We start from the raw sequence: 25,772 nt of genomic DNA, 5'->3' as shown, positions 1-25,772 counted from the left end.
ATATTTTTTCTTTCAGTTAAGCTGGGTGTGCATAGGTGAGATGCTTGAAGAAACTGACACTTGAAACAATGTGCTAAGAATAGACATGACTAATTTCTGCATTGATTTCACTGATGAAAAGGTTAAAAATACATCTTCTCACTTGAGGAAACAGAAATGCTAAGTCAAGAATATGAAGGCCAAAGCATGTGCAGACAGGTGTTTACCTTTCTTAGTGAATGGACCAAGGCTTGTTAAAAGAGGCTGGGTTAGACGGAAGACAACTTGTGACCATGGATGAAGGCCAGGTACCGGGGACCCGGGGGAATCTTCCCAAGAAGGATGGGTGTGGCACTTAGCATTCTGGATTCGTGCTTAATTACTTGGTTGTTTTTTCAAGCTCGACTTTAGTACCTCTATTCATGATTCCTTTAAAAAAATATGTTTTTCAATAATCTTATATTTATAGAAGTGATGCCAATCTAATACCAAATTTCCTTTACTTTCTTTCCCAAAGAGACCCAACAATATCTTATACAGGTATGGTACATGTGTAAAAATAGAAACTTGTGGTGATCCATTATTATTCACTGAGTCTTCCAATTATTTCAAATTTCAGGGTTTTTTTAAACACTAAAATGGTTTCTATTCCAAAATATGGTCTAGTAATGTGTAGGTCTTTACATTTCACTTCCAGTCTAGACTTAGGAATTGCACAGTGCAGAGGCCTTACTGCAGATCAGCATGTCCATCCAGCTGTCTCCTGATTCAACCTGTCTGTCCTCCAGGCTCGGTATCACCATACACAGAGCCAGTTTAAACTGGCAAGGTTTAAGTCTTCCGGTTGCAGACTTGTCTCTGACAGCTTTTCTTGGGGCTCTTTTTCTTCCTGCTTCTGTCCTCTGTGCCATGCTCTCCGAGGACACCTTACCTCCGACCAAATGAACAATTTAGATAAACAAGATCAATTGAAAGGTCCCGTTTTTGCTTTCCCTCACACAATCCAGGCCCTTAGAGAAAACCTAAGCAGAGATTGTCAAGTCAGCCTGACAGCCCTGTTAATGTTGTGTTTAGTTTGTACTGGAACATAAACAGAGTGGAAATGTTAATAATTTATCAGCGTTTGGGGGTAAGAAGAAAGTTTCTGCTTCTTTCAATGCTTACCCCCTGGGATCTTCACCATCCACTGACCAAACGTATCGCTCGGGAAAAGGATGGCTTGTAGTTGACCCATCGGTGCAATTCTGTTCCAGTCTTCTTACCAGAACGCTGGAATCCACAAATAATGGCTTAGACCCGTGGAATATTCCACAGAGGTTGTTCTCCATGACTCTTTACCTAGTAATTTAAGATATAAGAAATAACATGATTTTTAAAAGCTGAAAAATCATATCCCTAAGGCTAGAAAGATGAGGAAGTCTATATCATCAAACTGATTTAACATCCAGACTTCAGTGGAAAACCCCCTCGAGCATTAACATAAATCACAAATGCCTTCTATTCACATAATGGTTTAGGAATTCTAGGCTCATTGGGATCTGGATAGGTATGAGTTGTTCTGTTCCTTTGGGGATAAAACCTTCTTTTCCTCCATTTCCCCTCAGCATCCTTCTCCTGCCTTTGCCTCTGCTTCTCAAGTCATTCTTTCACCCATCATTCCTAACCCCATGACTTTTCCCAAGGAAACTGCTGGCTAGGCATTTTCCTGCTGCCCCATCTATTCAGTTTCCAGCACCTCTGCTTGCTTGAAGGAAGTGCTCAGGCTCACAGAGGGTGTAACCATAGGGACCATCAATGCCACCTGCATACGAAAACCGTGAGTCTGGAAAACACATTAGCCCGAGCCTTTTGCAGCTCTTCTTTAAAGAAAGCAGTCTGTGTCCCTGGATGGAGTTAGCGATTGATAGCATGGAGCTTAATTGGAACATAAAGAAAACAGCCTGCCTTTTCATTTGTGAAGGCACACTGCACAGAGTCACTGAAAGGCGGAGCACAGAGGCTAGGGGCATAAGAAGGAAAATTATTCCTCACCCGTTCCTCTTCAGGAAAATGTTCCCATGCTGGTCACCAGAGGGTGGGACAAGTTTGTCATGTTAGACCTCGGCCATAAATTCTTCAGAAATTGTAAGATAAAGTCAGAACCCCTTAGTGTGCTATTCAAGACTCCTAGTGACTGCACTGCCTATCCTCTTGAATCTTAATTCTCCCATTTACCTTTTACCCTGCCATGTGGAGCATCTCTGGTCTTCTGAACATTGCTGGTCCTTAGATGTGCTATTTCCTCTCATTGATCAAAGATAAGAGGATTATTTTGTGGGGGAGTGCCCATTTTACATTTCTTTTTAAAAATCATTCTTTCCATCTTTATAGACGTGCACTTTCTCATGTACTAACATTTAGGGGTTCAGGGTCTGAAGCCATGCTAAGCACTGTTGATTTCTCGTTTGTAGGGTTGTGATTTAGAGGATTCAGACTGGAGGTGTGCAAGAGTCATTAGGCTTACAAAAGAAGAAAGGGATGATGGGATGATCCCTGTAGAGGGGGAGCGGCCGCCTCCTAAAGGCGCCTGCACGAGATGAGGGAGTGAGGAACTTACATTACAGATTTCCATGGGAGGAAAGTCCCTGAGCTGACAGCAAGGTGACTGTTTAAACAAGGGCATTAATACAAGTCCAGCCCTGATCCGTGCGCCTCATGCTCCACCTCAAAACAGTTGTGTAGTCCAGTGACAGGAAATTAAGCTTTGGAGGTGCGCAGACTGTCGCTGTGATATGCTCTGAAATACACGTTAGGACTCTAAATAAATGTTTAAAAGTTAATTAGAAAAGGAGTCTGGCAGAGTGGCTTGGTAGATAAAAGCTTGTGTTGCCAACCCTGATGATTTGAGTTCAGTCCCAGAGAACACATGGTGGACAGAGAGAACTGAGTCCTGCTAGCTGTCTTCAGATTGCCATATGAACACCATGCCATGTGCATGCCCTCCTACACACATGCACACATTAACTAATTAAATGTTTAAAAACTTTAAGAGAAACTGGATCCTTCTACCAACAGGACAGAGTAGAGGAGCAATGTTTAGTAAAGATGAAGTAAGTGGTGATTGGTTTAACATTTAGTAGAGACCAACTGGATGAGGATTATTCTATTGATGATTAAATTCAGTGAATTTGTCCCAATTTACACTAGCTAAATTTGTCTGCGTAAATAAAAATCTTTTATGCTGTTATGCTTCATGAATGTCTGTCAGCCAAAAAAAAATCTGAATTTTCAGTATCATTAGCAATGAGAATAAACTTCTTTGAAGATCTATAATCGGGGACAGAGGAGATGGCTTAGTTGGTGGTGTTTGCCACACATACAAAAGTACCCCAATGGTCACGCAGAGGCCAGATGCAATAGTGTGCTCCTGCAATCCAAGTACTGGGGAGGCAGAGACAAAGCAGTTTCCTAGAAGTATCTGCCAGTCCAACTGAATCAGTGACTCCAAAAACAGGATGGCGAGTGATTGTAAAGATGGTGGTTTCCAACCTGACATCAGTCTCCTCTGGTCTCCACAAGCCCTCGGGTAGACATGCATCCACTAACACATATTGTTGTGGTGTGCTCTGAAGTACACATTAGAACTCTAAATAAATGTTTAAAAGTTAATTACAAAAGAAGTCTGGCAGAGTGGCAGGGTAGATAAAAACTTGTGTTGCCAACCCTGATGATTTGAGTTCAGTCCCAGAGAACACACGGTGGACAGAGAGAACTGAGTCCTGCTAGCTGTCTTCTGATTGCTGCACAAATACAAACACAGAAAAGACAGGTAATTGCTTGCGCACACCAAATAGTAATTGTTCTCTGTGGTGACAGCACAAGGCAAGTGGACTGATCAGTAGCTTCCAGGCAGCTTGGAATACCAGCTGAAATGGATTGGCATCAGTTTCATGCCCGAATCATATTTTGCACATTTATTTGGAAAGTCACTCATGCTCCTGTTCCCTTAACAAAGCAGTAAGCACAGCACGGCACCACCTCTGCTCTGAATCTAAGCAAGGCCGGGGTTACATCATTGGTTCATCAGTTACACTGCCACAGAGTGGTCAGAGGAGACAGATCCTTAAACTCTTGTGACCTTGCTGGCTCCGGGCTAGATTAACCTAAGCTTGCAATGTTGCAGAATTGTTAAACTGAGGTTAAAGTGTCTTCTCTGCAAGTTTTCACATATAGTCCTGCCACTTTAAAATATCCTATCACCTAATCAGTATTTTACTCAGCTTCCACAAGTTTTATTGCTTACAAGAATTAACTATGAAGGCTGCATAATGAAATCCAGGCAGCCATTTCCCCACATCTTGCTCAAGTTGTGCACAGTGGATGAGCTACGTAGCTCAGCGTGCAAGGAAACAGACTCCATAATTTCTCCCTCTTCTGAAACCCCCAAAAAGGCACTCTTGGGAATGGCCTTTCTGAGGTCCTGCCATGGGTTAACAACAGAAAAGGAGCTCAAGTCACCACGTACTACACACCAAGCCTTTGTCAGACCTTTTCCAGGTTCTTCTTCCTCCCACAGAATATTATCTCTTATTTCTAGAATGAATAGATCAAAATAATTGACTCCCAAAGTACTCCCCTGGTGCACTGAACCGTGGAAACAACGCTGTAATGCAGTTTGTGCGGAACAGCATCCTTAGGTGCTAATCATTCACCGAACAGTGGGACACTCAGTTGAAATGGCTTTAAATAAATAATCCACCGTGAGTATCAGTGCAGAGGTGGTTGGAATAAGCTGAGAATGGAGGCAGTAACAGGGAGAAACAAGGAAAACCTACCACAATGAAGTGGGAAAAGTAGCTCAAACAAAACTCAAATGTGTGCCACCGAGTTCAGCCAAGAGTGCTGCCCAACGTCAAAGCAGAGAGACTTGTTCTTAAGCTGATACATGAAGAAGAAGGTTTGGGGAAAGTTGGAGGCTTGATGAATCAGAGACCAGAGACAGAGTCTGGAACTTGTGAGTTCTTCCAAAATAAAGGGTGTGAGAGAGAACCCCACAGTTCTCAACAGTTGAGGGGAACTGGAGAAGGGAGCAGAGACTTCATGAACTCCCAGGATGAACAGCTGTTGGGGGTACTTGCATTTGACAGGGTGATAATTCTGTGGGCATAATTACACCTCTCATTTCTGGCACTTACACAAACCACTGAAGTATCTGTCTCAATTTTATGGAAGCCTATTATGAGACTGATGCCCCATAATTCACCTTTCCTCCACTTATCTGCTTGTAACACATTGTTTCCTGTAGAGAAGAGACCATTGAATTTTAAAATAGCACAGAAAAATTACATTTCAACTGCAAATACAGCTTTTTAACCAGCTGTCAAAATCCATTATTGGGAAATCAATTCTACACCCGATTTCTTACAGCAGATTAGAGAGATTCAGCAAATAGCTTGGGGAGGGATATGTGGAAAGTGTCTTCTTAGTCTTAGAAGGGGCCTTCTTCCAGGATCTTTACGGTGTCTCCTTTCTTCTCCACACACATGCCACATCTATCCTAGACTCACTCTTCCCACATCACCACAATCCTCTCTTCCCAAAAAATAATGTTCTTATTGCTTTAGCATAAAACGTGGCACCTTGGTTATCCAGTACTAAGTGGTCAGCACTGAAGCAACATATAAGCACATATAAGCAACACTGAATGGAGCCAGAAGGTGGTATTTGTATATTTATGTGAGATACATGTGGTGTGTGTGTGTGTGTGTGTGTGTGTGTGTGTGTGTGTGTGTGTAACAATAATAATCAAAGAAAAAGAGTACATAAATTTGAGAGGGAGTAAAAGGAAAAGCATGGAAGGAGCAGGAAGGAGAGGACATTGAAAGGGTTGGAGGGAGGATAAGGAAGGGGGAAGTGATGTAATTTTTATTCTAATTAAAACAAAAGAAGCGCCATTTTTCTAAATTTCTTTTATTTATTTTATGTATGAGTGCTCTATCAACTTTAGGCCAGAAGTGGGCATCAGATCCCACTATAGATGGTTGTGAGCCACCATGTGGTTGCTGGGAATCGAACTCAGGACCTCTAGAAGAGTAGCCAATGCTCTTAATTGCTGAACCATCTCTTCAGCCCCCATTTTCCTAAATTTCAAAAAGAGGTTTTCATTTTCCAAGTGACTGTGGCCAGCATCCTTTTGCATGTCTTTGTGCTGTTCATACTACTATACACCAAATACAAAATGAGTAATCAAAACCACAATACTTCACCCATGAAGCAGTAACATCAAGATTTTACATTACTTGTTGAGGTTGTTAATTTCATTTCCATACAATAAAGGGCTTGACAGTTTCTTAGGAAGATATTTCTGCTCATAACTCAACAATACTCCCTAAGTATTTTTCCTTAGAGACAAGGAAAACCTGTATTTACATTTAAAAACTGTATGAAACGTTTAGGAAGCATGTTAATAATTGCCTCAAACTGAAGGCAACTCAAAATATTTTAAAAGATGAATGGTTAAGCAAACTATCATAAATTCAAATGATGAAATATTAACTCAGTAGCAAATAGGAACAGACTCTTTTTTGTTTGTTTGTTTTTTCAAGATAAGGTTTCTCTGTAGCCTGGGTACCTGCCCTGTAACTAGCTCGTGTAGACCAGGCTGGCCTTGAACTCACAGAGATCCTCCTGCCTCTGCCTCCCTAGTGCTGGGATTAAAGGCGTGTGCCACTACCACCCAGCTAGGAACAGACTCTTGGATATATTAAAAAAATGGAGGAATTCCCAATGTGTTTTGGTAAGTGAAATAAGGCAGGCTAAACATGTTACCATGGCATCATAATTTACATGACGGTTTTGAAAAGAAAGAGTCGTACCAACAAAAGTCAAGCCAGTTGTTTTGAGGATGAATATATGGAGGTCACAGACAAAGCAAGAATAGGACTACACACAGAATAGCACACAGGTATCCCTAAGTTTACTCATTACCTAACGAGCAAAGTCAGTAGAGGAATCTACACTGACTTCTGTGTGCACACTGAGGCATTGCGTGCAGAAAGCAGCTGGCAGATAGCCTCACATGTGACAAATGTTCCCCACATGGATTTTTATCTTTGCCATTGGCAGGTCATTTTGGGTAATGTAGAGGGTTTCTAAGAAATGGATTGAGCTGGGCAAAAAGAATAGAGTGAAGCTTGAACCTAGTCAAGGGATTATTTGGGGTTTAAAATTCCATTTTACCTGAAAGACCTGGTGTAGCTTACCCAGTTCTCTCTGTTAGTGCTGTTGCCTAAATTCACCACCCTAGACTTATCTTCAATATCTTTCCTCTTCTGTGTACTTGCTTTCGAGTTCTCTTTATCACAAGCGTTTCTAGAAAGCCATCTGCGTGCCTTGTGCACACTCTTGGTGCTGGTTCCTCCTCTCTAGAGGAATTTGTTTTTCTTTATTCCATAAGTACTGATAGGCTATATACAAAAAGGGAAGTTCTCACATATTGAAAGCTTATGACGATTCTGAAATCTATATCCATCCCTTTGATCCTGTGTAAAGCCAGATAAGCAAAAGTCTGAAAATAGCAAAAGTCACAGTACCTCACTGGGTTGCTTTACCAAGGAAAACGACTTTTTGAATCAGTTAAAAGTGTCGTTCTTGTGAATGGCACTAATTAGCCTGATAAGTAAACTCAGCCACTCTCAGAAAGACAAGCTCATGCTCTCTCTCTCATCTGGAGACCCTGGATTGTATGTAGGTCACCTGTGTGCACAGGGCGTGAGATAAAAGGAAGAAAGGGGGCTGATGGGATGGGGCTCAAAAGGGGAGGCAGGGCTCAATATGTACCAGGGACTTGCATGAAAAACAATTAGAAGGAAAGAAAATATGTATCTCTTCTTTTGGTTAAAATAATCTCTTTTTATACTTAAACTCAGTCTGTCTACGAGAACAGATGCAAAGACACTTGCCTTCTCTTCCTGCCACCTCCATTATCCTGTATCAAACATATATATTTGCTCTAGGGACTGTGGGAACTTTCTGGAATGTCTGTGCTAAGAGTGACAGACCTGGTCCCATTCCTAGTGCTGCAGCTGACTGAAAGCCTCAGTTCCCACATCTATAAAATTAGGAGAATGGCTGTGCTCTTAATGGCAAATATGCTTTTTTCCCTCGGCACCGAGGACAAACCCAGGCCTTGTGCATGTTAGACAAGCACTGTGCCACCAAGCACTCTTTCTGGCTTCCCCAAGAATTTACTTTAAAAAAAAAAAAGACAAGACATTTCTTAGTTGCCCAGGCACTTCTCAAAGTCACAGTCCTCCTGCTGTAGTCTCCTGCACAGCTGAGACTCTACTAGGATACATTTTGGAATTAAATTTTTTTGGGGGGGGAATTTTTTTATACAATATATGTTGTATGAAAATTCCTCCCAACCTCCTTCTTACCTATCCATCTTTAAGTTCTCTCTCCATGAACACACAGAGACACACAGACATACAACCTTACGAAAGTAAAAATTAACATAAGCAATCAAATAAGGACAAAAATGGCAAACAAAAATTCCACAAAAATACCATGGAGTTTGTTTTATTTTAGCCAACTGTTTTTGGGTATGGGGCCTGCCCTGGAGTGTGGTTTGCATACTCGGTGAGATACCATTGGATAAACTGAATTTTTTGCCTTTATAAGAGAGTATCAATTGCAGATAGCTTCTTGGTTAGGGGTGGGACCCTATGCCCACTTTCCCTTCTCAGTGTTGGGACTTTGTGTAGCTTGAAGCTATGCAGGTCTTGCCCATGCTGCTACAGGCTCTGTGAATTCCTATGGGCATCAGCCCTATTGTGTTTGCAGTCATCCCCACCACTATGGCTCTTACAATCTCTTTGCCTTCTCTTCCACATAGATCCCTGACCCTTGAGAGGGGGAGTTTGATGAAAACATCCCATTTATTACTGAGAACTGCTAGAATTTGATAGTACTTCTTTGAGTAATTATCATTGTATACCTGGGGTCCTGAGACAGCTCAAATGAATCTTTTTATGTTAGAGCAATGTTTTATGATAAATTACCCATAAGCACAAGATATAAGAGTGAGGTCTCTCATGCCTTATGCTTGTGTCCTCTGAGCTAGTCAATCCCTAGGGTCCTTCTAGTCTTAGTGTCCCACCAGACTATGATTGATTCTCTTCTTTCTGTAGGTGTGATGTAAAGTAGGTCAGCCATCTACAGTAAAAAGAAAAACCATACAAACAAACAAAAAACAACAAACCAGATTGCTGTTTGCAGGTAGCAAATTACTATTTGAAGTACCATAAGAAATTAAAGTATCATAAATCCTTTGTAAAAGGGAGAAAAATTAAAAAAAACATTTCACAAAGGAGAAGGGAAAATAATATAAAATGAAATGAAACTAAAAATTCAAGATTTGATTTTGATGCAGCATTGCATTCTAGCACTCGATGTGGTTTATCCATTTAATGTCCATGGGTCATGACCCAGGCAAAAGAGGCGCAGTGACTTGCTAACACTATGTGAAACCTGGGCATTTAAAAAATTCCTTCTAAAAACATCTGGTGGAATCCTGAGATTCGTTTAGGATTCTGTGATGAGAGAGATGCTTTTGCAGGCTCACTGAGTCAGACTCTAGCGGAGCAATCAAAATGATTGTTCTATTTAAAATTCACAGCAGAAACGATCACTTGAATGAGCCACAAAAGACACGACTCCTCTCACAGAAAGGCATTCAGAGTCTAGTTGCCACCCACAGTCCTCTCAGATGTAAGTTACTGGAAGCGTGGTAAACAGATCAGCTCAGCTAAATTAGGGCAAGGGGAATTGCCATGGTTTCTAAAACTAAACAGAATTTCAGGACTGGAACAGTTTCTTTGCTTTTATATTTTACGTTGAGAATATGTTAAAGTCATAATACTGTGAAGAAATTTATAAAGCATGCTTATAAATAACTTATTTCCTGAAGCTGTTTTTGAGCTTCTCTGCAAGATGGATTTAAAAACCTGACTGTAATGACACTCTTCATCTGTATATTCCAGCATTCATTCAAACTCTTTAGGGCTATTCCTCCCCTCCAAATGCTTTGAAGCTTTCACCTCAGTGATTTCTGTTTCCCTACCCTCTCTTCTAAGTATAGTTAGGTTACTCTTTAAAATTTTTGGAGACTTATAGTTCCAACAAAGAGAAATTAGCAGAAATTGAATTATTCCTCTTGCCTGAACAGCTAAACTATCAAAGTAAAGACACCTTTTCATATTAAATATGAAAACAATGAGCCCAGAGGTAGTAAACAAATAAGTGAGCCCTGTGATTGCCTCAAGGGAGTTTCCAGGCCAGTGGGCAGCAAAGAGAAACCTTAGGGGCAGAGCGGGGAAATCCTTGTGTTGAGGAGCTGGGCAGAGTACTAGAGAGGAGAGAGAGGTTCAAAGAGTGACTTGGGGATCAGCAAGGGAGCCTTATCACTGAGCAGAACTGTGCTCAGGATCTGTGCGGGCAGAGCCTGTCTCAGGCTGAGAAATGTTCAAAAACAGACGCAAGAAGACTCAGATCCCACAAGTGGCTTGGAAAATGCTTAGTTTTCTGTCAGAGAAGAAAATTCCTCTGAAGCATTGAAGCACTCAGTAGTGGAGAAAAACACTGCTTGCCTAGTAAGTCCTAAAAACAATAGTAAATAGGAAAAAGCTGTTTCCAGATCACTTGACTGTGTCCCAGGGCAAAGGTCCAGACTAGCCAATAGCTAGCTAGTCTCTGCATAGAATAAAGTACACACGTCCATGCACAGCACCTGGTCAGACAAAATACACTGTATCTAGGGTCCAGTCTGAACTGTCACAGCTGAAAGGTGTGTCAGAATGAACTGACAGGGCATGGGGAAATTAAAATCCTATTGCCTATGTTCAAAGCTAGAAGAAATATTGAATATGTGCTTAAGAACAGAGATGCAAGAAACAAAAAGACCAAATTAGATGTTGATACAAAAATTAGGAGAACGACCATAGAGATAAAACTTAGATATAAAAAGACACTAGAGGAATTAATAGCACATTGTTTCAGAAGCTCAGTGAACTTGGAGGCATGACAACAGGTATTTGTAATGACACAGAAGGTGAGCAGCAAACCGTAAGAAAGAACAGGCCATCAGTAGAACAACTTGAAATGGCCAAGTCTGTGTTAGAGGTCATGACAGAAAGTGGGACACTGCAAAAAAAATAGCTGGGGAGACAATAGACAGGCTTTCTAATTCATGAAGATTTTACATCATCAAGAAAGCCGAGGACCTGGGGTTGGATCACTTGCTCCATCATGCCAGAAGTTCTGGGTTTTACTCCCAGCAATGAAAGAGAAGATGTTGTTTTCTGTGAACTGCACCTGTCTTCATATGACCATAACCCAGTGATATGGAGGGTCATGACTGTAGGACTAACTTGGACTTCATTCATAACAACAGACAAGGACTACAGAAACCCCTAAGGCCCTAAGAACAAGAAACGTGAAGAATCCTGCACCATCTCATGGCAGAAACAATGAAACATCGGTGATAATGAGGACAATTTTATAAGCAGAGAAGACATGCAATATATGCAGAGGAACTGAGATGAAGATAATCTCAGATCTCTTGTCAAAAACAATGGCAGTGGAAAGAAATTAAAGCAATCTTTTAAAGGACTGGCTGGGAGAAACCCCACCCACCTAGAATTCTATACCCAATGAAAGCATCTTTTAACAAAATGTAACATGAAGCCTTTTCCATCGTTAATAGGTGGGAGGAATATAGTACAGTTCGTCTTGCATTGTAATAGAAGTTGCAGACATCCATCCTTCAGGCAAACAAAAAACTACAACCTGGAAATCTGCATATACACAAAGGCAATAAAGTTCTGCTGTTAATGTCTTTACTAGGTAAAGGGGAGGAGGGAGCAGGAGGAGGGGTGGGAGGGAGAACTGTGGTTGGAATGTAAAGAAAAAAATAAAGGCCGGGCAGTGGTGGCACATGCCTTTAATTTCAGCACTCGGGAGGCAGAGGCAGGCGGATCTCTGTGAGTTCGAGGCCAGCCTGGTCTAAAAGAGCTAGTTCCAGGACAGGAACCAAAAAGCTATGGAGAAACCCTGTCTCGAAAATGAAAAAAAAATGTAAATAAAAAGTTAGTTTCTTCTGAGTTAACGATGTACATTATAAACCCTAAGGAATTCACTCAAATGATAAACAAAAAGTTTATCCAAAAGTGTCTTCAACAAATGGAGCTGGCACAACTGGATGTCAACCTGTAGAAGAATGAAAATAGATCCATATTTATCACCATGCACAAAACTCAAGTACAAATGGATCAAAGACCTCAATATCAATCTGAACACATTGAACCTGATAGAAGAGAAAGTGGGAAGTACCCTACAACATATGGGCACAGGCGATCGCTTCCTAGGTATAACCCCAGCAGCACAGACATTAAGGGCAATATTCAATAAATGGGACATACTGAAACTGAGAAGCTTCTGTAAAGCAAAGGACACTGTCACTAAGACAAAAAGGCAACCCACTGACTAGGAGAAGATCTTCACCAACCCCGCAACTGACAAAGGTCTGATCTCCAAAATATATAAAGAACTCAAGAAACTAGACTTTAAAATGCTAATCAACCCAATTATAAAATGGGGCACTGATCTGAACAGAGAATTCTCAACAGAAGAAGTTCAAATGGCCAAAAGACACTTAAGGTCATGCTCAACCTCCTTAGGTATCAGGGAAATGCAAATCAAGACAACTTTAAGATATCATCTTACACCTGTCAGAATGACTAAAATCAAAAACACCAATGATAGCCTTTGCTGGAGAGGTTGTGGAGGAAGGGGTACCCTCATCCATTGCTGGTGGGAATGTAAACTTGTGCAACCACTTTGGAAAGCAGTGTGGCGGTTTCTCAGGAAATTTGGGATCAACCTACCCCTGGACCCAGCAATGCCACTCTTGGGAATATACCCAAGAGATGCCCGATCATATGACAAGGGCATTTGTTCAATTATGTTCATAGCAGCATTATTTGTAATAGCCAGAACCTGTGAAACAACCTAGATGTCCTTCAATGGAAGAATGGATGAAGAAAGTGTGGAATATATACACATTAGAGTACTACTCAGCGGTAAAAAACAATGACTTCTCGAATTTTGCATGCAAATGGATGGAAATAGAAAAACACTATCCTGAGTGAGGTAACCCAGACCCAAAAAGATGAACGTGGGATGTACTCACTCATAATTGGTTTCTAGCCATTAAATAAAGGTCATTGAGTCTTAAAAAAAAAAGAAGTCAGAAAAAAAGAAAAGGACAATCAAAGAGGACATAGACCAAGAAAAAAACAATGAAATTATTTAAATTTTGCTAAAGTAGTAGTCACACAATGTACATATGTTCTAAACAATCCAGTTAAAGACAGAGGTATTGTTTTGAATGAAAAGACATGTATAAGAGACCTATCAAATTTAAAGGTACAAATAAATTAAAGAGTGAGATTATAGGTGGCTAGATTGTCTGTTACAATCACACAAAGTAGATTTCAAAGTAGCTAAAAATCTTATTCAAAGATAAATGAATTATAATAACAAAAAAACTTATTGCTGTTGTTTTCTAAAAGGAGCCGCTTGTGGAAAGTAGTTTGGAAGTTCTTCACTTAGGTGCCACATGATCCAGTTCTTCCTCTTCTTGACATTTACTCTCGAGAAATGCCTTCATATGTCCATGGAAAAGCTTACACACAGAGATTCATAAACACCCTCAAGCCAGGATCAAACCCTCGTGTTCATGCATAATAAGCAAATAAACAAATTATGTCAGAGCCATAGAGTAGACTACTACTTAGAAATAAAACAAATGAACTCGATGCATGCAGTTCCGTGAATGAATCTGATAATCCTTGATCAGTGCGAACAAATGAAAAAAAAAGAGGGATACATTCTTATAACCCTATTTGCATAAAATTCTAGGAAATGTAGATTAATGCATAGTGACAAAAAACAAATCAGTGGTTGCCTGGTAACCACTAACAAGAGGGGGAGGCAAGGAGGAAGTGCTGACCAAGAAGCACTGTCTAACTTAGGGGAATGCTGTGCAGGTCGACTATCTTAACTGTGTAATAGATTCATGGTCATATAGAACACATGTGCACACATCATATGTCAAGACACAAAATTATTTACTTCAAAGCATGACGTTCATGGTACATCAATTAAAATTAAGTAAAACCGTCAATACACGGAATACAAATAGTGTGCAGACAAGGCATTTCCTCAGGGTAATTAGGATGTAGATAATCAGTTTCTCTCCTCCGCTTTGCACCTTGACTGTCAATCTTTCACTCTATCAGCAGAACAGCAAACCTGATAACTGTCTCAGACATAAACCTGATGCTATCTGAGGATCTCACTGGGTTTGTGTTAACTGGCTGGATTAGCTCAAAATACTATTGTGCTAGCTTTAAGTATCTGTCTGTACTGTAAGTACAATTTTAATCTTTACAAAAATCAGATTTACAGCCTCACTCAGAATCTCCTAAGCCACCCAACAAAAAACAATCATTCCTTTTAACGGCATGTTTGCAAATGCTCATAGTTTGTATGAACCTCAGGCACGTCTGGCTTGCTGTCTCTTCTCTGGAGATAGAGGGGTAGTTAGAAGGGTGGTGGGGCTAAGTGACCTGCTTGAGGTGATGCACCAAAGTGGGACCTGAACTCGTGTTTGATGACACCATGAGTACACAGGTCAGCATTTCAGAGACTTTGGGGGCTTCCGTGCGGAAACTAATCACTAATTGTTAGTTACATTCAGACTGAATGGTGCGTGTTCATGTCCTGACATGGTGCTCTATTTCGGTACCCGTTGACTTATGATGATAGAAATAAACACTGTGGTAGCAACTGATCACCTCCACCTTCCTATATCAACAAACTTGTTTTTTGGAAAGGGGCATGGTAGGAAGAACGTAAGCTGTCCTTTTCTCTTTTAGTTCTGTTATTTATGCTTCTATAGTAAGGGCATGGCCCATTTATTTACATTGCTTAAAAAAAAATGAGCTTGGACAAACATCTCTTCTCCCTCTATTCTTGATTTTGTATTTCACTTGATCTTTATCTGTTACTATTTATCTCTTCATTCCATAAACAGCAGCAGCTATTTTCTAGGGTTCCTGGGAGCATTCATGTAGTCTTCTCAAAGAGACTTGAGACATAAACTGTGCCTAAAGGCTAAAAAGAGAGAAAGAGAGGGTGTGTGTTAAGTTGAAAGAGGAGGGAAGGGCACATAACACAGCTCCATCAGAGTGGATGGGAAAGTCATGTGAGCAAACCAGTTACTAAAACCCACAGTAAATAAAAGAGTACGAGTTTTGTCCTGATTGCACACACAGAGTAACAGAGTGTTTCTCAACTCTTTACACTTGCAACTCCACTATTCTTTCAATCCACGTCATCAGGAGTGATGGGCTGCCATCTGTAAAGAGCCACCTTGTCAGGGTCACTGCTGCCATGATCCTACCTTCCAGGGTAGGAGCACGAGGGTTAGAAATGTTAACCAGGGGAAACAGAGATAAGAAAGACACTCAGAGACATATCTTCAACCCCAAATTAATACAGGGTCCGGTCCTTTCCATAATCCAGTGCAGGGGACTTTCCATCTTGCTTTAGCCAAAGTCTCTCTGCAGCAGACTGCTCATGGGCATCCACATTCAAGAAGTTTAGAGTAAAAGGGCATGACTTAAGACATTATGTGGCATGTGGCGACCAAGGGTATAATCCCCCTTATTTATTTGTTTTTTGAAGTTGTGTTGTAGGCCCACCAAGAAGCTAGGAGTTACGTCACCACGATCTTCCTTTCTTTCTCAGACTGTACCAGGATGTTGTAAGAAAGTCAGAAACACAGGTTTAGGATCCTCCTTCTGCCTTTTCTGTGGGGTCATCAACAGCTGTGATGTTACCAGGGCTGGCACTCCTCTGCCCTAGGCAGTCATCTCATGGAGCTTTATTTCCTTCCTGTGAGCAAAGCATAAATATGCTAATAAAATAACATAGAGTAGATGCTGAACTAACATTAGTTTATTTTCTCAAACACACATTTCTCCTTAATCTGAGCCTGAACTGGAATGTGTCACTCCCTTAATTCCTAACCTGAATATCAGCAATCCCACATATTTAAGACTACAAACAAATATGTCACATACCTCAACCCTGGGACATGAGTGAGCACTGACGCACAGTTAGTCATGGGACAAGACTTGCGGGTGGAGGAATTTGAAACCCAGAGTGAAGATGTGGCTCAGAGCCCATTCTTACCACCAACTTTTCAAACTGTTTGCTAATGTAAGAAAAAGCTCTTTAAAGATGGACTAGAAGACACAGACCATCTCTGTTTCTAGACAAGTGTTTAGGGGAAACCATAACCCATTAAATAGATATGTTAAATACATATATTAAATAGATGTATATATTTATACTATCCATAAAGGGGAAAGAAAGGGCTGTGTTAAGTATATATATACATACACATATACAGATAGTCTGAGTTCTCAGCTTCTTATTTCCACATTTGCCCAAAGAACAGATCCACTAAGGTGCTCTGACAGTGTAGGATTTAAGCACTAGCTCCGCACATACTCAGGCAACACAAAAGAACATCTTTTCACAACAAGCACAACAAGCGACAGTACTGAGGAGCAGACAGGCAGCTCAGATGCACACGCACAGCTCAGCCCCAGGAGCCTAGTGACAATCTCCCTTCTTACTCTGCAGGGCACAGTCAAAGCCAAGGAGGCTGTAGACACTTCTGACTAGGACCCTTCCTGTCAGAACTGAGTTCTGAGGTGGCTCCATTCCACCAAGGCTGCTGAGTCATTCTTAATCGACATCCCTGGAGAGGCATCACTACCACCATGACACCATGGAGCACGCAAAGTATTAGCATATGCTAAAAGAGCCAGGAGTAAAAACTCATGGTTTTTAAATATTAATTATTTTTAATCAGAACCATACATGTCCAGAATTTTTAGAAGGCTGGAGTGCTGGCTCCCTTTTGTTGAGGCCAGAGCGCTTGCTCTCATTCCCAGAGACAGCAGCCCTTTCATCAAAGGCCCCTCTTTCGGATGCCTTCCCATCCGCTTCCTTTGTTGTTTCTATTGCCGTTCTTCTAAAGAATGTTGAGCTTAATTTTACCTATGTAAGTATGAGTCACTAATCACACAAGTCACATAATTTTATTTCCTTTTCTGAACGTATTTTTTGTTGCTCCTTAATTATCTTATCTGTTTTGAAGAATGTGCTTTAGTTATAGCCTACATTTACCCCTAAGCTTGGTATACATCCTCTAACAGCCAGCATTTCCACACCCACCTCCACACATCACCTGTCATATGACGTTGCGCTTTGTCTTGTCCCTGGAGACCTTCTCCTAGGTACCTCTTGGACCTTCAACTTGAACTGGCTCAAGTTGAATATGTGCTCATTTGGATCTGACCCAAGTCTTTTCTTACTCCATTTTTTGAGTGATGGCTAGCTCATTTTTTTTTAATGTTTTTATTTTTTGAGGCAGGCTTTCATTGTGTGGTCCTGGCTCTCCTGGAACTCACTCTGTAGATCAGACTGGCCTCTTGCCTCTGGCTCCTGAGTGTTGGGATTAAGGGTGTACACCACTGCCTGGTGGCTAGCTCATTTTTAATGGCAGGATAAGATTAATTAATTACAAGGGCTCTGGGGAAGGGGAGAAACCAATTATTCCAGTTATGATTTAGAAACATCCAAAGTGGGAAAATTCACAGTTTTTACATTAATGATGATGGTAGTACCCAATCCATTCTCACAAATGACAAAATATAAACAGTCTGCTAAAGCAATCGAAAAATAGTAACATACTCTCCAGATGAGAAACCAATAGGCTTGGGAGAAACTTAAAACTTTCCATTTTTCCCTTGAGCTCCACAGTTTCTCTGATAGCCAGTTGTCATCTGATTTTGGAAATTCTCTATAATTGAATACTATGTATAATTAGCAAGGAAAATCAATTTAATGACCATGAAAAACAGAAATGAGCTCTACACTTGTGGGGAACATTCACAAGGCCGTCTCTGCTGGGTTGAGTTACTGCTTTCTGTTCACATTCTCAGCACTGAAGCATTTAAAAATGCCTGTAATTGGGGTCAATGTTCAGTCAGACATCCCACGCCCTAAAATCATCTCAAGCCAACCAGCATATCCTGGGCAGTATTCTTCTGTTAAAATAAAACTTTGCCTTCCACAAGCATGTGATGCCTCCAACTTTCCCATTAAGTGGAGTTAATGAGTTTCTTTTTGGTGAAGGTCGCTAAAGGTGTGATCCTCAGAAATGAAAGTGTAGATATTGCAAACTCTGTGTCTTTGGAAGAAGACAAGTAGTTCCAACATCCTTTTAAAAAGCAAAAAGAAATGAATACTCAAGAGATGAAGTTCTAGAGAAACACAAAAATAGTCAGGGACAAAATTCAATGTCACACTCACAGGAGACGGCAAGGCTGCTGGTCAGGCTGCTGGAGTTGAGCCCAGCTTGCTATGGAGGAGCCTGTACTAATTGTATGACCTGGAAGGAGACAGAAAGAAATACTAACTTTTCTGAGAGATGTTGACAAGCATCCTGAATGTCACTCCTCAGAGGTTGCCTGTGTGTGCCCCTGAGTCCAGTGTGTACCGGCAGAAACATCTTTTAAGCTGCCACTTGGGCTTCCTGAGTACCAGTGTCTTAGAGTACAAATAATAGCACTGCCTTCGAGAGCAGTTCTGAGAACGGAAGCTTCACTGAAGCACAGTGTACTCACGGAGCTTACGTGGGGCCTTGATAATGCAGGCCCCACAAGCGTGTGAGCATCTCAGAAGCCACTTACGATCCTGAAAAGTCCCCAGATCAATATGGGAAATCCAAGGCAAGATTTCTTGCCATCTTATCTTTCAGTCTACAGATGCTCTTCCGCCAGACAACCCTTGGGCGTTTTAGCCTTCAGTGGCTTCCCTTTCCAAGATGTCAGCAGCTTCTGGGTTCTGATCCACTCAAAACAGCCACGACTCAAAGCTGTTCAACTACTTGTCATTTTTTGAGTGGAAATCTTCTCTGATAATCAACTGAAAAAGCTCTTAAGAAAAGCTGTAATGGGCTAGAGAAATAGCTCAGCAGTTAAAAGAGCTCCCTGCTCTTGTAGAAGACTGGAGTTTGGGTCTCTTCACCTACTCTGGCACCTATAACCCCACCTATAACTCTAGCTCCAAAGACTCCAATGCACTCTTCTAGCATCTATGGATACTCAAATACACACCCACACACAGAGAGGAACAAGCTGCCGGAAAATTACATTCAGTTCAACAGGATAGGGCTTAATATACTGATGTGTGACTCCATATCCAGAGAGTCTAAGTAGTCTCAAGTAAAATATGGGATCTGTCAAGTCTGAATATTCCTGTGACTTGCCCTTGTTCGTGCTCTCTTGGAAGACAAGTGCTTTATAAAATTGTGTGAAGAGAAAAACATGGAGGATCTGAGAGGAAACCTGTACTATACAGAAACTGAATTATCTCTTGTCAGATGCCAAGTGTCTAGCAAACTTCCTGAGTTGACTCCAACAATCCAGGCCTTCAATGGCACATATTCGCACAGACAAAGCCCAAATCTCTGTTAAAAGTATCTTTGGTGGGCACATTTCTCTTGGCATGTGGATTCGGATACTAGCAAGAAATCTCTATCTTGAGTCCAAGCCAATTTTTAAAACCCGGTAACTCTACACATGCACATGCTAACCCACTGAGGCCTATAGGGTTAAAAAGCAATCGTAGACCAAATGTGTTCTGTGCTCTGGAGTCATTGGTAATCATAGGCAGGGTTTTTAAAACAACCATATACAAAATGCAGCATCAATACTCTGCCCTCAGTGACTTTATACTACAGGCGTGAAGGTATGAAGCCTAGCAAGCAAGATAAAAATATTGCAACTATCAGAAGACAAAAATACTAATGGTTACTACTGTGCTATTTTTATTACATGCAAAGCATGGCGCTACATGTTATACATGCAATGTCCCCTTCAATCCTCTCAACTCTGTGAGACAGCGGTAGTGGAAATTATCTTCACTTTATGGATTAGGGAACTAAGATAGGAAAAGGTTCCGTTTTTGTATTGGTGAATATATAATGGTAGTGGCAGCTCTGCAGTGCTTGCTAACAGTGTGAGAGATGTGAACATGGAATGTATTCAGAGAGATGCTGTGATCTCCACGGGTCCTGGGGACGTGAATTTGGGATGTTCATCACATGAATCTCAGCACAACAGAAGCCCTTGAAGAGGCTCAATCAGAGATGGCTACAAAAAATACCCAAGGTCGGTTCTGACGGGAGCCCTCAGCTGCTAGGGTCATGTTTTGCCTCAGGCTTTGTGCTAACATCTGAGTAGTGTAATCCAGAATGAATGTAACAGGAAGCACTGAGGAGTTAAGTTCATCATGAAATGAAAAAAATTGACTCCTGCTATGATCGCTTGGAAGAATGTTTTCTTACGACAGTTTCCATGAAATGCTGTTTGTTATGTATTTACTCGTCCTTCCCTTTATTTGCCGGTGTTTCTTGTTGAGTGTTTCTGACATACAGAGCAAGGATGAGCAAAAGCAGCCCCTGTCCAGTACAGTGGTGGAGCATGCATCACTGGGGCCCTTTAACTAAATATCTCAATATTTGATTGCATTTAGGATGGGTGAAAGGGAATCTAATACACATAGTCGAGATCCACTGTGGGTCTCATAGGAAAATAGCGTTTACCTAAGCTCTGTGGTAGCAGACACAAGCAAATGCAGGAAGACAAAGATAGAGGATTACAAAGGAGAGCATCATTAGAGAGGAGTCCTGGGACTGGGGAAACCCAGGACATAAGAAGTAAATATGGCCGGGCGATGGTGGCACACGCCTTTAATCCTAGCACTCGGGAGGCAGAGGCAGGCAGATCTCTGTGAGTTCGAGACCAGCCTGGTCTACAAGAGCTAGTTCCAGGACAGGCTCCAAAACCACAGAGAAACCCTGTCTTGAAAAACAAATAAACAAACGAACAAAAGAAGTAAATATATTTCTTTAATGCAAATATTTTCAGTATTTTCCATGATCTAATGACTCTCCGAGAGCAGCCTTCTATACTAACCTGCAGTTACAGCACATGGGGCGTTTGGAGACTCTAGGATCTCATTTAAGGAACCCTACTCACACATACGTTAAGTACAGAATGGTGGGGGAGAGATAGAAAGGGGCAGGTGGGATAATTTGATTCCAGAATTTAAGAAGAACGATAGTAAATAAACCTCCCCCAATGAAATCATCTTAATCTTAATCTCTAAAGGATATCCAAAGGAATTTGAAATTGGAATAAATCGCTGTTTACAAATAGCACAAAACACCATGCACTAATATGTGCAATTTTGCCAATTGACTCTTAATTACTTTTTGAAAAGCATTTAATTATTTATTCTTGTTTCCACAAAATGGGGCTTGTTTCAGCATTTCTTAATGTAAAAAGGAAAGTATAAATGCTGAAGGAATTAGTTATATTCGTGATTTCAGCTAGAATTAAAGCTGAGAATTACTAATCTTTTGAGGACAGTCTGTGTTCTCAATCCGCTGCAGAAGAACTGGCAGTGTGCACTAAGCGGGAATTACATCTGGGAGAACTTCATGAGACCTTGTTTTGATGGGGAATAACTGAAATTGACTATTATGGGTATTTTCTGAACAAACATGATTGCAAAGATTATTCACTGATTAACCTTTGCATATTAAGTATGCCTAACTGGAATTTGAAAGTCATGAGTCTATTTTTGTTATATAGCTTTGGAAAACATCTTTGACCTATTTAGGGAGATGCATTAAAGACAACTTTAACTGTACATTTAGAAGTCTTTTATTCCCTGGGACGTTCCTGAAAGGCTCCACTCTACTCTCCCACACCATGCATTGGTTTTATTGATTTTTTGAATCAAACAAAACAAACAATAAGCATAAAGACCTGTTTGAGTTCTTCTAAATTTCAAAAAGAAATAATTTGCTCCACGTCACACCTTTCCAAATATTTACCATGAAACATGGATGACTAGATAGGCAGGATAAAGTACGCTTTTAATCTCAGCATGTGGAAGGCTGAACCAGGAGAATGGTGAGCTTGAGACTAGTGTGAATTACATAACAAGACTTTATAGAGAAGAGGAGGAGGGAGGGAGAAAGGGAAAGAGAATGGGCAGGCATCCTAGTTTGTTTCCTGTGTGGCTGTGACAAAACACTAACCAAAACCAACCTGAGGGAGGAAAAGAAACCAAAACCATCTTATACTTCCATGGTCCGTCCCTGGGGGGCATCAAGGCAGAAGCGGAAGGCAGGCAGGGACAGAAGCAAAGTCCATAGTGGAATGGTGACTACTGACTTATTCTCAGACCTTGCTCAACCTGCTTTCTTATATAATCCATGGCCACCTACTCAGCCATGGTGTTGCTTGTAGTGGGCTAGTCCCTCTCACATCAGTCAGCAGTTAAAATGCCCCATAGGCTGGTCTGATGGTGGCGTTTTCTCAGCTGAGATTCCCTCTTCCCACGCATATTTAGGTTGGATCAAGTTGATGAAAACTAACCATTACAGTGGGCCACAGATATTTTTAAAAGTATAAGCTTCTGCAGTCACTATACTTCCAAAATGGGGTTGCTTAGCTCTCTGAACTGTCCCCTCTTGAAGCTGTTCCTCCCCACCGACGCTTAGCTAATTAAATACTCACTGCACATCATCTTCCTCTTGTCTGGACTGTTAGAGAGTTCTCAGTCCCAAATAAAACCAGTAAGTGTTTGGATTCTTGGAAACACTGAAGAAACATGCCGAAACGTTTGAACTTTCCAACTTGAGAAAACAAGATAGGGGTAGAGTTATGAAAACAAAGGTAGACACAAACTTCGTGACAAATATCACACACACACACGAGCTCCTTGCTCTTTCTTTATCTTTGGTTTTATTGATTCCTCACAAATGAGGAATAGGGTTAATTATAGAGTTGAAAAAAATTACTGAGAAAACATACAGTGGGTTAAATTCTGCAGCACCTGGCACTACGGTCAGTTATGGTGAGACAGGGCCTCTGCTCTGCAGAGGCTGCTGCTTCTGAAACCCATTCAGGCTGCTTCTTATGTGGTCTCTGAAGGAGAGTCCAACAAGTTAGCAGAGATCATGTTCTTTCCCTTTGATCAAAGAAAAACATAGAGGTCAGTAACAGAGACGAGAGAGAAACCAGAATCCCTGGCGCCAAATCGAAGTTTCTTCCCAGGAAATCTAATTCCCCCACAGTAGTGCTGCCACCAGCGAATCCAGATGGCTTGTCAGTGTCTGGTTCCACCGAGGTTAATGTACAGGATGACGAGGATCAGTTTCTCTTCTTGGGTGTTTTAGGGGACCATGGTAAGTAAGTTCGGGTACCAAAGGAAGTCTTTCTTTATTACAAAGGGAGGGTCCTCTGAATAAGTAAGTACATGAATGTTATTAACATATCATAGCCTTCCACAATTGCTCTGTCTAATCATTTAAAAAGGGATGCATCAAATTCAAGGAAGCAAACGAAGCCAAAATACCACTATTGAGTGCAGTTCTCTATGGAGCTTCAAGAACCAAAATGGAAGCTTCCTCACTTAATTATGCAACAGCCTTCCCAGGTAGCTTCATCAGCTAGGCAGCAAGCTGAAGAATTTAGGTATTGAAGCTATCCAAGATGCTTTCACTTTTCTCTGGTCATGGGAAATGGAGGTCCAGTGCTCTTCTGTAAATCTTGTGCATTTAGATGTTTTGTCTGTATTTATGTGAGTGTACCCCATGTGTTTCTGGTGCCCACTGATGCCAGAATATGGCATAAGATCCCCTGGAACTAGATTGACAGGTGGTTGTGAACATCCATATGGGTGATGGGAACGCAATCCAGGTCTTTTGCAAGAACAGCAAGCACTCTTAATTGCTGAGACATTTCTCCAGCTCCTAATACAATACAATGCTACAACAAGTCACAGTTTTCATCACAGGATACTCCTGAGCAGGACAAAAGACTCTAGGAGACATGGACCATTTATCCAGAAATACTGGAGGAAGAAGGTATCAAGAAAGAATAGCACGGTTACCTGACTTGGAGCTTGGGTTATTTGGAGAACTAGGCTCATAAAAAAAGTTAAATTCTTTAGTAATTTATCAAAAGAAATAATGACAAATGCATGGGGGAAGCAGAAGTCAGTAGGCTAACAACTTGTCTTCCGTACTAGCTACTCTTTTTTTGTTTTTAAAAATATATCATCATACCTTTATTTGCAGTAATATCTTAGTTGACATACATTCATTGCATCTGGCTCTGCAGGTTATAAAAATGTTTTCATACAATTACATAACACACTTTGAGTACATTCCTCTCTTTCTTCCCACCCTTGGCCCTTCTCATAGTCTCCATATCCCCTAAACAGCTTGGCTTCTACTCTCATGTCAGATAGTTAGTCATGATTTTATACATCTGTCTATATGATATATAGGTGCCACAAATGAGAGGAGACATCATGTTTGTCTTTCTGAGACTGACCTAAGTCACTTCATATGATTCTCTTCAGTAGCAGCCATTTTTGTGTAAACATCATAACTTCTTTCTTTGCTACAGAGAATGCCAGTGTGTGTATACCACATCCTGTTCTTCCATTGCTCTTTTGGCAGATGCCTAGTTCATCTATATCTCAGCTACTGTAAAAACAGCTCCAACAAGCATGAATGCACAAGTATCTCTGAGATTGTTTATTTAGAATCCTTTGGTAAATACCCAGGGGAGAAATAGCTGTATTGTATAGTAGGTCTAGTTTTGGTTTTCTGAAGAACTGCCCAGCTGATTTTCATAATGGCCGGACTATTTATTGATTGAATTGCTACTCTGCCTTTCTTCTCTCCTTTGTGTCTTTAATTGAGAATTTCATACATTCATATAATGTGTCTTGATCAAATCCATGCATAAATAGACCCTCCTCTGCTTTGATCCATCTCCATCGGTCTTTAAGAACGCTTTCCCTAAGGAGTTTCAAGCTTCCTCCTCTTTCTTTTCATTTGTTTATTTCCTTTGTCGGTCTCTCCAACATCATAAAGATGGATATTTTTTAAGAACTGTTTTCACTGTTTAATCCCTAACACAGTGCCTGGCACACTTTTCTGTTATTATTAATTTAAACATGGTCAGTTCACTAAACAGTACTTGTGTTATATATATTTTTTTATTGAGACTTGTGTTATATTTTTAAAAGTCTGATCAAAATTAGTGTGTAAATAATTCTGGCTGTATTCAGAACACGGCATGAATATGACTGAGTATTCTTCTCTGGTAGCTGTATTTATATGTTCTGATTTTTCTCTGCAAAGGCCATAAATGGCTTTAAAAGTAAGAAGTTAATTTTTATAAGAATGATGATTATACATTTAGCCCTTACTTTTTATTTATTTATTTTATTACTTTAAAAAAAATACCAATCTAAATTCCCACTTCCTCTCCTCCTTCCACTCCCCTCCCCCTCCCTCCACACACCCTCTCACTCCACCCCCCTCCAATCCTAAGAGAGGGCAATACACCCTGCCCTATGGAAAGTCCAAGGTCCTCCCTACTACAATTAGGTTGAGCAAGGTATACATCCAAAGACAATAGGATCCCAAAAAGCCAGTACATGCAGTAGAGACAATCCCAGTGTCACTATCAGTGGCTCCTCAGTCTGCTCCAACTGTCAACCACATTCAGAGGGAC

The 25,772-nt window shown here is 40.8% G+C and overlaps 1 long non-coding RNA gene across 2 annotated transcripts; it reads right to left on the bottom strand.

Moving 5' to 3' along the window:
- Positions 1-341: 341 nt before the first annotated feature.
- LOC142853655 (uncharacterized) lies at positions 342-1,639 on the bottom strand. 2 transcript variants are annotated; one of them, XR_012911229.1, is made up of 3 exons: positions 1,559-1,639; positions 1,144-1,317; positions 342-905 (listed from the first exon to the last, which is right to left on the bottom strand). It is a non-coding gene; the product is annotated as an uncharacterized LOC142853655 (long non-coding RNA). The 2 variants fall into 2 exon arrangements; XR_012911228.1 differs by having other exon boundaries at positions 1,485-1,588.
- Between the last annotated feature and the right edge of the window lie 24,133 nt (positions 1,640-25,772).

The sequence above is a fragment of the Microtus pennsylvanicus genome, chromosome 7, assembly GCF_037038515.1.
Source record: "Microtus pennsylvanicus isolate mMicPen1 chromosome 7, mMicPen1.hap1, whole genome shotgun sequence".
In the NCBI taxonomy this organism is placed as follows: Eukaryota; Metazoa; Chordata; class Mammalia; order Rodentia; family Cricetidae; genus Microtus; species Microtus pennsylvanicus.
Note: the sequence above shows the minus strand (reverse complement) of the source record. Positions and strands in the feature narration are given on the sequence as shown.